Raw genomic sequence first — 11,132 nt, 5'->3', positions numbered from 1 at the left:
TTTCATTTCACTCCCGTCAGGATCAATGGGAGAATTTGTTGTATGGGATTATGGGAATGAAAAGGATAATCAGAGAACCAGTTAAGGACTTTGTAAGGTTGTGTTCCAAGGTGCGAAGGATTTAGTTAAATGCGTTTGGTATAGAATTACAATCAGGTCCTTATTTACTGGCAGCCTTGATAAAGAAGAGCAAAAGAGACTGTATAAAATAAATAATACAAATACTGAGCTTTATTTATTTATTTTTTAAATTATTGTGAAATTATTTTATACTAATACAATTGCTCAGAGAAAGACATTTTGTTTAACAAGTAATACATTTAAAAAATGAAAAAAGATAGGGGTCGAAATGATTGCCACCACTTTCAATACTCCAGCACCCTCCCCTTGCGAGGATAACAACACTGAGCCTTTTTCTAAAATGTTTTATGAGATTGGAGAACATGTTGGGAGGGATCTTAGACCATTCCTCCATACAGAATCTTTCCAGAATCTTGACTACCTTCATCTGCGTTTATGGACCCCCCTCTTCAATTCGTAGAATGTATGCACACATGACTGTAAGTCGCTTTGGATAAAAGCGTCTGCTAAATGGCATATATTATTATATTATATTATTATTCAATTCAAGCCACAGGTTTTCAAAGTGGTTCAAGTCGGAAGACTGAGATGGCCATTGCAAAATGTTGAATTTGTGGAAAATTTTATTGTAGGTGTGAGGTACTTTTCTGCATATGCTTCTGTTTTTCAACACCAAATCCAATACTGGTGTGCATGGCAAAATAGCTTTATTTTCACGTCATCTGACCTTTGCATCGTTTGGAGTTTGATCAACGGCATTGGCACTTGAATTGGAACCAGTACTATGATCAGATGACATGAAAATAGAGCTCTTTGGCAAAGCACACCAGTGGTGAAGTGTACTCTATTAAAAAGGTAGATGCAGATGTATGGCTCTGGTTAGAGGGTGCATGAGCCAAAAGAGAAGTGTGGGAAAAATAACTAACATCTGCAATCCTAATGGGGACCATAGGGAATAGGGCTCACCATTTAGGTTTATTAGATTCATTACTAGTGCAGCACTAGTTTACTGTGGGCATTATTAGAACTGCTCAGTTGGTTGGACGACCCCCATTGATATGGCAACACCAGGGTACTGTTCAGTAATCTAATGGATGATTTATGCTCTGGATTCCATTACGACTGGATTTAATTATACTGCTTATTATGTTGTAGCATGGATGTTATTTCCTGAAATGGTACATTTGTTGAACTGCTAAATGTAGACCTGAATTGATATGTTATGCCATTTTGTATAGAATTGCAAATCAGAATATGTTGTTTACTTGAAAATACTAGATGGTATTTACATTTAATTATTGAAAACAATAGAGGTTGTACACTAATTATAGAAATGCTTGTGCCTGAATTATGGAACAGCTTAGATGTTTCCCACTGCACATTATGGAGTAACATTGATGTGTTATGCTTCCTACACAAAGCAGCATGGATGTCATGTCATAGTTCTGCCATTTCCTTAAGTCTAGAGCAGTGGGATGCTGCATCTATTTTAGTCTCCCTCTTCAGTCCTCTGTGTCAGCTGGCTCAGAGGGAGGCAGCAAAGGCAGTCTGTCACTGCGGGGAGAAGCAGAGGGCTAGCTACAGTAGGGTAGCTAACCCTTAGAGATGCTAACCCCACAGGTACATGCTAATGAAGCAAGCAGAATCAATAGCACAGCCTTTCCACCCCTATTTCACCTACTCCCTCTATTACCACAGCAATCATGACTCCTCTTTGTACAGTGCACATACCAGTCTCCAGAGATATAGTTAGAGGAGGATGTGTCCGAAAATAGGAAGGAAAGAGAGAAATTGAATTAAAGAGAGCGAGATGGAGAGGGGTGAAAGAGAAAGCCAGGGAGAGGTATAAAAAACCTTTTTGAGCAGATGTGTCAGAGAGAAGCTTAGAGGGAGAGAGAGAGAGGCTATGAAATAGAGAGGGGAGGAGTAAAAGCCCTCCCTGTAGGTTTTTCTTCACCCATTCAGAGCGCTGAGGTAGGGCTAGGGCTGATCACAGGTGATGAGCAAGAGTACAGTGAAGAGGGGGGAGGATCAGAAGAGCAAGGGGGATAACTGAACCGCTGCCGCGCCTCGACAAAGGAGCTCACACCAATGAAGAGCCTTTCTTTATTTCTCTCTTTCCCGTTCTCTCTTTCTCATCTCAGCTCATCCCTCCCTCAGTCGCCTGCCTGTTCCAGTGTTTTCACAGGGCTTTCGAGATGGCTCATTAGAATAGTGGGAGAAATTAGGAGTGTGACCGTGGGGAGGAAATGCACAGTAATCAAATAGATAGTGAGATGAAAGTATATTGTTCCCATGAAGGGCAGAGTAGAAGGGGCTGACACAAAGCGGATTGAGCGGGCACTCGGAAGCTGTGTGTGCGTGTTAGAGTAAGTCTGTGTGCGTGTGTCAGCTTGGCTGCGTGACCCTCAGTGAGCTAATCTGGAGTATGGATTTTGTAATGAGGAGCAGCACTTAAAGGTAAGAATCACCTCAAAATATACCTGTCACTGAGAATATGCAATATTATTAAGGAATTGTCTTTTTTTCCAGAGGGGAGAATTCTTACCAACTGTACTCATGTTTCAAATCTGACATTTCTAATACAGGGAAGATTTGACAGAAATGATCCTTTCTCCAAAGTCTGTTTTCTATTGCGCATAGGCACTCTTTCAGAGGGAGAGAGTGAGGGTAGGAGATTTCATAATTTTCTTGTTGAAAACCCTCCTGAAAAGGCGTAGTCCTATTCTGTTGTGCATGGGTTATGTGGATAAGTGATATAGGGGCGAGTGGGAAATGTCTGGGTAAAGTGAAATGAGTGGATGAGGTACTTATATAAATTAGGTGGATGCTGTGTGTGAGATTATCAGTGGATTTGGGGAGTCTGGATGAAAGTGTGGTTGAGGTTGACAGAACGGATAGCTCTGTTGATGAGGTGAGTTTTGTGGATATGTAACTGTTATAATCACATTATAGATCAGTGTATAAGTGAGTAATAGTGGGGATAAGATTGAGGAGGAAATTAATGGATGAGGAGTACTGTATGGACGGAATAAATTGATGAAGTCTTTGGAAGAGGTTGACGACATGGATGAGGTCTATGGAGGTGGATGAGGTGTGTGTGTATGAAAAGTACATTGAGGTTGAGATGAACTGGATGGGATGGGATGAATGAATGAAGTATGTGGATGATATGAACTGCTTTCTTGAGAAACATGGATGAAACATATGCAATTAATGAAAATTGCGGAAGAGGTGAAATGTATGGATGCGACTTATAGATGAGGGAGTCGGTTACCCACTGAGCTGTCCTGATGAGGTGAGGTTTGCTTATGAATTTCTTCTATGTGGATGAGTGCACTTTTGAAAGCGTGCAGATAAGGTGAGATATTGTGTGGCCGTAGCCCATCATGCAGATGAGTGCTCACGAAACCCATAACTTAATACACACATCTCCCCTGACCTTAAACATGAGCAAATCCTTCTGAATTATACATGAGCTATGCTACTGAAGAGGTCTCCAGGCTGGACCTACTGTCTGTCTATTCTGTCTGTCTGTCTGTTGGAGCTGCTAATGGAGGGAAGAGGAGCCCAGTTTCCAGTAAAGAGGCGTTACCGCTGCCCGCGCAGGGATATGAGAGAGTGTGTGAGGTGTTACCATGGCAACCTGTGGTAACGCCATGGCAGCAGCTTCTTGCTGGGGTACAAACAGAAATAAAACAATTACATCACAACAAAACTGTAGCCTACATGATAAATAAACCAATACATCTTACAGGACATTACACTGAACAAAAACATAAACGCAAGATGCAATCATTTGGAAGATCTTACTGAGTTACAGTTGTAAGGAAATCAGTCAATTTAAATCAATTTATTAGGCCCTAATCTATGGATTTCACAATACTTGTCACGACTGTTGTATGAATAATTGGACCAAGGCACAGCGTGAGTAGAGTTCCACATTTTAATGATAGCGAAACTTCCAAAACAACAAAGATATAACGATCGTGAAATACGTAGCGCACATAGGCACTCAAACAAAACAATATCCCCCATAGCAGGTGGGGAAAAAGGACACACTAATATGATCCCCAATTAGAGGTAACGATTATCAGCTGCCTCCAATTGGGAACCATACACACACCAACATATAAATATAATACCTAGAACCCCCCCTAGGGCATGACAATACTGGGAATACATATATGCATATGTTGGTCACAGTCACTTGGGCTCCTGAGTGGTCTAAGGCACTATATCTCAGCGCTAAAGGCAGCATTACAGAACCTGGTTTGATTCCAGGCTGTTTCACAACCCGGCCGTGATTGGGAGTCCTGTAAGGCGGTGCACAATTGGCCTGATGTCGCGGGGGTAGGTCGTTGTTGTAAATAAGAATTTGTTCTTAACTGACTTGCCTATTTAAATGAATAAAAGATACCTTAAAAAATGACGTCTGTGGATCAGAAAATCAGGCAGTATCTGATGTGACCACCATTTATTTGCCTCATGCAGTGCGACACACCTCCTTCACATAGCGTTGATCAGGCTGTTGATTGTGGCCTGTGGAATGTTGTCCCACTACTCTTCAATGGCTGTGCGAAGTTGCTGGATATTTGCGGGAGCTGGAACACGCTGTTGTATACTTCGATCAAGAGCATCCCAAACATGCTCAATGGGTGACATGTCTGGTGAGTATGCAGGCCATGGATGAACAGGGACATTTTCAGTTTCTAGGAATTGTGTACAGTTCCTTGCAACACGGGGTGATGGCGGCAGATGAATGGCACAACAATGGGCTTCAGGATCTCATCACAGTATTTCTGTGCATTCAAATTGCCATCGATAAAATGCAATTATGTTCTTAGCTTATGCCTGCCCATACCATAACCATATAGTTCAAGTGGAAATGATTGAGCCAATTATAAGTTGGGGATGATTAGTTGGCCATCATGGTATGAGTTTCAGAATGGGAATTTAGCCGGGACACACCATGGTTAACACCCCTACTCTTACAATAACTGCCAAGGGATCGTGATTACAGAGAGTCCGAACACCTACTTAACATCCCATTAAAAAGACAGCACTCTACACAGGGCAATGTCCCCAATTACTGAATTGGTATATTTTATGTAAATAACACCACTTCCAGCAGCATCTGGTCTCTACTGACCAGGACCAGCCCTGCTTAGCTTCAGAGGCAAGCCAGCATTGGGATGCAGGGTGGTATGTTGCTGGCTGCTTTGTTTTCACACTGTCTGCTATCTACCCAGTACAGTTGAAACCTGGATTAATCCATGAAGAGCACAGTTCTCCAGCATGCCAATGGCCATCGATGGTGAGCATTTTCTCAATGAAGTCTGCTACGACGCCGAACTGCAGTCAGGTTAAGACCCTGGTGAGGATAACGAGCACACAGATAAGTTTCCCTGAGACGGTTTCTGGTATTGGCATAAATTATTTGCTTGTGCAAACCAACAGTTTCATCAGGTGTATGGGTGGCTGTTCTCAGACAATCCTGAAGGTGAAGAAGCATGATGTGGAGTTCATGGGCTGCCGAGGTTACACGTGGTCTGTGGTTGTGAGGCTGGTTGGATGTACTGCCAAATTCTATAAAACAACATTGGAGGCAGCTTATGGTAGAGAAATGAACATATAATGTTCTGGTATCAGCTCGAGTGGACATTTCTGCAGTCAATATGCCAATTGCACGCTCCCTCAAAACTTGAGACATCTGTGGCATTGTGTTGTGTGACAAAACAATTCACATTTTAGAGTGGCCATTTATTGTCCCCAGCACAAGGTGCACCCGTGTAATGATCATGCTGTTTATTCAAATTCTTGATATGCCACACTTGTCAGGTGTATTATCTTGGCAAGGGAGAAATGCTCACTAACAGGGATGTAAACAAATTTGTGCACAACATTTGAGAGAAATAAGCTTTTTGTGAAGATGGAACATTTCTGGGATCTTATATTTCAGCTCATGAAACATGGGACCAACACTTTACGTGTTGTATTTATATTTTGGTTCAGTTTACATTATTACTCTATTATTACACATTTACAATTGAACTTGTACAATACTACAATCATACAATATGACATTGTGTGTGTGTGTAGAGTGAGTGTGATAGAGTGTGTATGAGTGTTTGTGTGCATGTCTCTTCACAGTTCGTGTGGTGCCATGAGGTGTTGTTTTATCTGTTTTTAAAATCGGATTTTACTGCTCACTTGAGTTTCTTGATGTGGAAGAGAGTTGCATGTAGTCATGGTTCTATGTAATACTGCGTGTTTCCCATAGTCTGTTCTGGACTTGGGGACTATGAAGAGACCTCCGGTAGTATGTCTTGTGGGGTATGTATGGGTGTCTGAGCTGTGTTAGCTGTTTGAACAAAAGGTTCACTGCTTTCACCACGTCAATACCTCTCACAAAGACATGTTTTCTCCCCTGAATTAGAGAGGAGCGGTGAGGAGAAGAGAACTATCTCTCGTGAGGGGCAATGGGCATATTGTTCTCTCATTTAGCTCTCATATAGTTTGTTGTTCCACTCTTTGCAGCCATTTATTCAAGGGAAGCAGTTTATAAAGCTTTGTTTTGATAAACGTTTACAGCCACATCAGACCAAGGATATGAGCTGAACACAAGGGAGTGGCAGACAGATCGAAATACTGATAACAGTCGGCACACTTGAGCATTTCCCTCTCTCGTACACTGAATATGGATGGTGTGCTACGTAGCACAGTTCTCTGAACGTAGTTGTGCCACTCATCTTCCTCTGAGGCAAGCTGGGGTGTTTGGTTGTTATTGGCGACTGGGTTTGTAGTTCTGACAGGAAGACGAGGCTCCTCTGTAGTGTCCTCAGTCTGGGATAATTAGAATTGCAGATGTAGTCTTCTGTAGGCGTTCGTTTCAACAAACTCAAGGTTTTCCTGTCTGCGGTGACTCAGAAACACTCTTGTGCAGATAATTCACAAGAGCAAGGGCATATTTGTACGCACAAAGGACCTATTTTGTTTCACACAGACAGGTACGCTACCCATCGTACCACTGGCATCAATTGGACTGCCATGAAGCCTGAATTGGTACAGAATACCCACCCCAGAAACACACACACACACACATACACACACACTCACAACTGTACATGGAAGATATTTTCCAGTGCAATACAGTATTGTATAAGAACTCATAAAATGACAGCCTTTCTGGAGGGTGCTTCCAGAGGCTCATGATTTCCCAGGTACTGGAATGTTGTCATGAAATGTAAACTTCATCTTGAGGCTGTTCCTTTATAGCTTGGTGGTTCAGATCTGTTTTGTACTCCTCCCAGCCATGTTTGTTGACTGTTACACCCAAGTCACATGCATGGCTTGGCAACGATAGACAGATTTAGCTATACAGACAGCACATAAAAATAGGACTAATGTTATGACATTAAAAATGAATGATGACACTAGTTTGCACCAGAGACTTCACATGCCCTATAATGGCTGTGACCTCTTTTGGTTTACTTACTGTTTATTTGATCCGCGGGCTATATTAGGAAATAATTACTGTTGACACTTTTCTTTGAACCACCTGTGTGTAACACACTTTGAATACATTATCAACCATGGCTCTGTTTTTAGAGTATTGTGGTTAATTCAACATTTGTAGGCGTTATGATTATTTTACACAATGTTGTATACATTGAGTGTACAAAACATTAAGAACACTTTCCTAATATTGAGTTGCACTCCCCCTACCCCTTTTGCCCTCAGAACAGCCCTAATTTGTCAGGGCATGGACTCTACAAGGTGTCTAAAGCGTTCCACAGGGATACTGGGGCAATGTTGACTCCAATGCTTCCCACAGTTCAATGTTCTTTGGGAGGTGGACCATTCTTGGTACACACAAGAAACTGTTGAGCGTGAAAAACCCAGAAGCGTTGCAGTTCTTGACAAAAACCGGTGTGCCTGGCACCTACTACCATATTCCGTTCAAAGGCACTTAAATGTTCTATATTGCCCATTCACCCTCCGAATGGCACACATACACAATCCCTGTCTCAGTTGTTTTAAGGCTTAAAAATCGTTCTTTAATCTGTTTTCTCCCGTTCATCTACACCGATTGAAGTGACATCAATAAGGGATCACAGCTTTCACCTGGATTCATCTGGTCAGTCTATGTCATGGAAAGAGCAGGTGTTCGTAATGATTTTTACACTCAGTGTACACGTTTGAAGAAAGACAAGTATACACTACCGTTCAAAAGTTTGGGGTCACTTAGAAATGTCCATGTTTATGAAAGAAAAGCACTTTTTTGTCCATTAAAATAAACAAAATAAATTGATCAGAAATACAGTGTAGACACTGTTAATGTTGTAAATGACTATTGTATCTGGAAATGGCAGATTCTTTTATGGAATATCTACATAGGCGTACAGATCCCCATTATCAGCAACCCTCACTCCTGTGTTCCAATCGCATGTTGTGTTAGCTAATCCAAGTTTATAATTTTAAAAGGCTAATTGATCATTAGAAAACCCTTTTGCAATTATGTTAGCACAGCTGAAAACTATTGTCCTGATTAAAGAAGCAATAACATTGGCCTTCTTTAGACCAGTTGAGTATCTGGAGCATCAGCATTTGTGGGTTTGATTACAGGCTCAAAATGGCCAGAAACAAACAACTTTCTTCTGAAACTCAGTCTATTCTTGTTCTGAGAAATGAAGGCATGATGATCCATTACACATCATTTCTGGTTAGATGGGTCGCTGCATAGCTATTTTCAGGTCTTTCCAGAGATGTTAGATCATGTTCAAGTCCGGGCTCCGGCTGGCCACTTAAAGACATTCAGTGACTTGTCCCAAAACCACTCCTGCGTTGTCTTGGCTGTGTGCTTAGGGTGGTTGTCCTGTTGGAGGGTGAACCTTTGCCCCAGACTGAGGTCCTGAGCGTTCTGAAGCAGGTTTTCATTAAGGATCACTCTGTACTTTGCTCCGTTCATCTTTCCCTCGATCCTGACAAGTTTCGCAGTCCCTCCCACTGAAAAATATTCCCACAGCATGATGCTGCCACCACCATGCTTCACCGTAGGGATGGTGCCAGGTTTTCTCCATTCGTGACACTTGGCATTCAGGCCAAAGAGTTAAATCTTGGTTTCATCAGACCAAAGAATCTTGTTTCACATGGTCTGAGAGTCCTTTTGGTGACTTTTGGCAAACTTCTCACGGGCTGTCATGTGCCTTTTACTAAGGAGTGGCTTCTGGCTGGCCACTCTACCATAAAGGTCTGATTGGTGGAGTGATGCAGAGATGGTTGTCCTTCTGGAAGGGTCTCCTATCTCCACAGAGGAACTCTGGAGCTCTGTCAGAATGACCATTGGGTTCTTGGTCCCCTCCATGACTAATACCCTTCTCCCCCGATTGCTCAGTTTGGCCAGGCGGCAATCTCTAGGAAGTCTTGGTGGATCCAAACATCTTCAATTGAAGAATAATGGAGGCCACTGTGTTCTTGGGGACCTTCGATGCTGCAGAAATGTTTTTGTACCCTTCCCCAGATCTGTGCATCGACACAATCCTGTCTTGGAGCTCTACGGACAATTCCTTCAACCTAATGGCTTGGTTTTTGCTCTGACATGCACTGTCAACTGTGGGACCTTATATAGACAGGTGTGTGCCTATCCAAATCATGTCCAATCAATTGAATTTACCACAGGTTGACTCCAATCAAGTTGTAGAAACATCTCAAGCATGATCAATGGCAACAACATGCACCTGAGCTAAGTTTAATACATTTGCAAACATTTCTAAAAACCTGTTTTTGCTATGTTATTTCGGGGTATAGTGTGTTGATTGATGAGGAATTGTTTTTATTTAATCCATTTAGAATAAGGCTGTAAAGTAACAACATTTCGAAAAAGTCAAGGGGTCTACATACTTTTCGAATGCACTGTATATATTAGTATTAGGCAGCTTGTTGTGCCATGAGGTGTAATGGATCATGATGAACGGATATCAAAACCGTCAGGCAAATGAACGTTCAATGATAAGACCACCTATTTCCACAATCATTAGTCTTAATGACAGTCACTGGCAAAGTTACCATTAGGCAGAAGAGGCAATAGCATCATCAATGAGCTCCATGAGCTGGGAATAATTATTACCTTGTATTAATAATAAAACAAAAAATACAAATAAAATATGTAAATAATTTCTCCCCTTGAGGCCCCCACATCCTCCGCTCAAGGAATTTCATCACGGTAGCACATTTAGAGATAGATTTATATCCATTCATCTAAAATAATAAAAATATATTAAAATAAATGTAAAAACACTTTCTGTTTGTCATAGATGGATAAGACTAATATGAGATGAAAGGTGAGTTCTTAACGAGTTCAGGAAGCCAAGCTAGAGCTCTGTGAGACGTTCACAGCGATGGGGGCAGGCGTTCTGATCAAGAGAAACCTTCATTTTCTCTAACACTAAACATACAAATGTGTATTTTACAGTTATAAGGAAGGTGAAATATTGTAGTTAGTCTTTTTATAATTTTATTATACTATATTTAGAAAATAATATAAGTAATTTCAAGCCTTAGTCACACAGTTTTGTTGAATAGGAAATACATAATATAAAATATTTCATATTTTTATAATATTTCTACTTTGTACCTGAGTTGGTGTCCTCAAAAGTGACTACACCTCAGGAATTTATAACTATCTTTACCAGAAAGGCTGCGATTTTAACCTTTCTTGGAGTGTGCAGCATTACATGATAAATAAGAACTTTTGGGGATTACATAGATTACATTTACGATTACATTTAGTTACATTTAACTTTAAACCATGTTAAAGATTAAGATACAATCACAGAAAGTAACTAATCAGAGAGATGAAGTAAAACACATATACTGTATGTTTATATTATCAATAAAAACCACTTATTTTTACGGCTAATCTTATTTCCCTGGATTTACTTTGATTATTTACATTTGAATAACTTATTGTGTTTTTAGTCAAAAACATAGGAAATGACATGTACTTAGTAATATTGTGTATAAATTATTGCCTTATTTTTTCAAGTAGA

The 11,132-nt window shown here is 40.9% G+C and overlaps 1 protein-coding gene across 1 annotated transcript in view; it reads left to right on the top strand.

Moving 5' to 3' along the window:
* Positions 1-2,002: 2,002 nt before the first annotated feature.
* The window catches only part of LOC124001880 (leucine-rich repeat and immunoglobulin-like domain-containing nogo receptor-interacting protein 2), a 45,234-nt gene continuing 36,104 nt past the window's right edge, over positions 2,003-11,132 (top strand). Inside the window, exon 1 of the mRNA XM_046309011.1 lies at positions 2,003-2,541. The gene's annotated coding sequence lies outside the window, so the exon portion shown is untranslated. The remainder of the gene's footprint in view (positions 2,542-11,132) is intronic.

The sequence above is a fragment of the Oncorhynchus gorbuscha genome, linkage group LG17 (genome assembly GCF_021184085.1).
Source record: "Oncorhynchus gorbuscha isolate QuinsamMale2020 ecotype Even-year linkage group LG17, OgorEven_v1.0, whole genome shotgun sequence".
Lineage (NCBI taxonomy): Eukaryota > Metazoa > Chordata > Actinopteri > Salmoniformes > Salmonidae > Oncorhynchus > Oncorhynchus gorbuscha.
This window is presented reverse-complemented; position numbering and strand designations above follow the sequence as displayed.